The sequence below is a fragment of the Mytilus trossulus genome, chromosome 3 (assembly GCF_036588685.1).
Source record: "Mytilus trossulus isolate FHL-02 chromosome 3, PNRI_Mtr1.1.1.hap1, whole genome shotgun sequence".
Lineage (NCBI taxonomy): Eukaryota > Metazoa > Mollusca > Bivalvia > Mytilida > Mytilidae > Mytilus > Mytilus trossulus.
This window is the reverse complement of record NC_086375.1, coordinates 51055961-51059527: the sequence shown is the minus strand read 5'-3', so window position 1 is coordinate 51059527 and position 3567 is coordinate 51055961. Positions and strand designations below refer to the sequence as shown.

The 3567-nt window shown below is 31.7% G+C and overlaps 1 long non-coding RNA gene across 1 annotated transcript; it reads right to left on the bottom strand.

Annotated features, from left to right (window-relative positions):
• Window positions 1-1010: 1010 nt before the first annotated feature.
• LOC134709519 (uncharacterized) lies at window positions 1011-2214 on the bottom strand. Its single transcript, XR_010105976.1, has 2 exons — window positions 2085-2214; window positions 1011-1309 (listed from the first exon to the last, which is right to left on the bottom strand). It is a non-coding gene; the product is annotated as an uncharacterized LOC134709519 (long non-coding RNA).
• Between the last annotated feature and the right edge of the window lie 1353 nt (window positions 2215-3567).

The window sequence follows — 3567 nt, the reverse complement described above, 5'->3', positions numbered from 1 at the left end:
CTAAATTCTTTTGGTCTTGTCAGATTTTCTCTATTAAATAATGGTTAAGCTGATTTCAATGTCACAAGTATAAGCAAATTTGTATGTTCTATTTTAAGCCATGTTGACCATCTTGGTTTGAAAACTGTGTGTGACGACCCAGTTTCAAACGAAGATGGTCAACATGGCTAAAAATAGAACATAAAAAAATGCTTACACTTGTAACATTGAAAACGGCTTTAATCTAGATAACCCAATTACAATTGTCCTCATGTTTCGTTAAATTTGGCCTAGAAGTTTCATAGACGATTTGTGAAAGAGGAAACCGCCAGACGCCAAGTGACGAGAAAGGCTTACTTGGACTTTTTGATAGGACTAAAATGCACTCTTTTTATAAGCTTGTACAATTAAATCATTTTTTTTGAGAAATTTTTCATGTTATTTATTCGAGTCGGTTTATTTTTATCTTTTCTGTCTCATGTCTTATTATATAGTACATATACGAAGCTGTTTTCGTTGCAAGTGATATGAAGTAAGGTAGAATGATAGTACCATGCATATGCATATGATAAGATAACTTTTCTCTTGTTTATATCTTTTGATAGGTATTTCTATTTACTTGAACGTTTTCTCATAGATTCACCAAGAACCTTAACGGGGATATGTACTCTCCGTTAGTATTTGCATTACTTACCTTTTTGTAAAAGTGTATACACATAAAACGATAAAATTATAAGATAAAATGCTTTATTTGACACTGGTAATCTGAGTTTTATAATTTTTACAACGTTTATACTGCAATTTTGAGATCTTACGATGTGTCCAAGAATAAATCCTTGAAATTTAATAAATGTTTGGTATTTTGGCTTTTTTGTATCTTTTAAGAGGTACTCTGAATGTCACTGATTTCTTGGTGTCAAACAGCTCAGCTTCTTCCTCTAAAAATCCCTTTGGTGTTACTCTCGGTAGGCAAATGTCGTCAAATTCATCGCCTCCTTTGCTTTTTTTTGTTTTAATCTTTTTCTCTTTCGTTTTAATCTTTTTTTCTTTCTTTTTAGATTTCGTTCCACTGTTTGATTTTGAAGATCTATGATTTGGTCTCTTATGCTTAGAATTAAATGTTTTTATTCGGTCTTTTAATCGCTTCATTCCGTGGTTTTTATTTTTCCGAAGACGAAATTTCAATATTCCTTTTAACTGTCTCTCTGAACTGGTTGATTTATTCAGGTTTCTACCAGATTTATTTGCCATTTTCTTCTTTTCCCACGCCAACACACAATTCACCAACCCAACTTATTACTGGACACAAAAATGTGACCATTTCTTTATTCTGAAAGTACAAATTAGAATTACATATACTCATTTGAAAACTGAGGATCCGGAACAACTTCTTTACTGGTTATGATTGAATGTATTTTTACAATGATTTTTTTTTCAACAAGACAAAAACATTGTGTTTTATTTCATTTCCTTGGCGATGACAGTGTATGCCGTTACGGCGAAAGATTGAAAATGAAGGTTCCGATAACTTCTTTTAGGAACGATTCATTTTTTCCACAAACTATCATCGATTGGAACGTAATACCAAATACTGCCGTGAATTGTAAAACTGAGGAAAGTTTTAAGGCAGTTATATCGCGCAACTAGATACATCAGTGGCGCCCACACATTTCCTGGATAAGTTTTACTCAGTATTTTGAGTTCATTTCCAGTATTATACAGATACAGATTTAGTCGTTCCGCGAATCCATATCACCTTCTCGCTTGAACTATCTGAGTTGATGCCAAACTTAGAAACGGCTTCCGTGCCATGATATCATTATAGAAATAAAAGTAACTTATATAAGTATATCAAATATAGACCTGAAGTTTATTCAACTAAATTAATCACCGGTCTAGAAAGTCGCAATGCATAGTTAAAACTTGAGAGTAATTGATAAAAAGAAATTCTAATAATAAAAAAAGAAGAGTAGTTTAAACCAAGGAGGTTATATAAACTCCTTGTTTAAATTATATCCAACAAAAATTCATTGACCAAAATTGTATAAAATTGTATTTGGATATTATTATAATAACTGTGTTTCTTAAGAAGTAATGAAACTTACGTTGTCTGGACATCTATATCACAAAGTGCAATGTCTGACTTATACTGGAAAGTGACTTCGATAAAGGTTACGTTTCTAGGCGACGATAGTGTGCATGCACCAATCATGTCACAATACACTCCTTGGCGACGTCAGGATTTTTTTTTCTAGTTTACGTATTTCATGTTTTGATGAAGATTGCCTGCCTGTTGGGTTCTAAATAAAAACCTACAGAATGTGTTTTACTTTGCCAAATTTTAGTTTCATATTATGTTATTTTCAAAATTATGATAAAAAGGATGGGTCAAGAAACATTTTTAAGCTCAGGTTGAAGCTAATTTCTTATCTGTGTAAAATCTTTTTGACATTTTTTAAGTAGAAAATACTTGATTTCTCCGTTATTTGAAGGAATATGAATTTTAAACTTTGTGAATGTGTTTCAATAAAATTGAGAAAGGAAATGGTGAATATGTCAAAGCGACAACCACCCGACCATAGAGCAAACAACAGCCGAAGGCAACCAATTGGTCTTTAATGTAGCGAGAATTCAAGACTATGTTTCTTAAGATAAACATATCTAGATGACATACTAGTCAACAAAAGAAACGATATAAGACTTTGAAATAAAATTTATCAAAAAGTATTAAATATAAAACAAAATGAGATACACTATTTTAAAAAGCTTTCATTTGCAATGTATATGTTCCGGACCATATGAGTATCTGGACCATACGCGTATGGTCATGACCATATGGGTATATACTCATATGGTCCGACCATACGCGTATGGTCGGACCGTACGCGTATGGTCGGGGTAATCAATAAGTATACTTTTAAACTCTTCATTAGGTGTGACCCTTCTGTTTGTTACGTCATTAAAATGTAATTTTTATTATATAAATAAAAAAAACCAGTTTCACACAATTATAAGAAGATGTCAAAATCAAATGAACATATTATAAAAGGAATTTTATTGTTTAAAGTAGGTGACATCACCGGCAAGGATCATGATATCTTTGAAAGATAGAGATATTTTTAAGACATTTTTGCTACTGCATTTATTTAATTTGATCTGTGATATTCATTTTACGATATTGGAGATCTAGAGTTTCTTAAAAACTCCGTAGACACATCGGAATTGTCCGAATCGATATCACTGCACGTACGGGGCGCCGAATGGGACTCTTGTGGTTTTGTACTCAAAATTCAATTTTGTACGGACAAAAGTGACTTTTGTTCAACAAAAATGAGTTCAGTTTAACAAAATTTGTATCATACTACAAATTTGAAATTTTGTCATACAAAATTATCTATCAGCGGACAAAAGTCACTTTTGTCATGACAAAATTCATTTTTGTTACACAGACTTGACTTTTGTTACCTAATTTGAAAATTGAGCGACAAAAGTCAATTTTGTATTTAAATTAGTTTAGTTTGGTTTCTGTGAACTAATTTGCATACAAAATCGACTTTTGTTACACAAAATTGACTTTTGTTACACAAA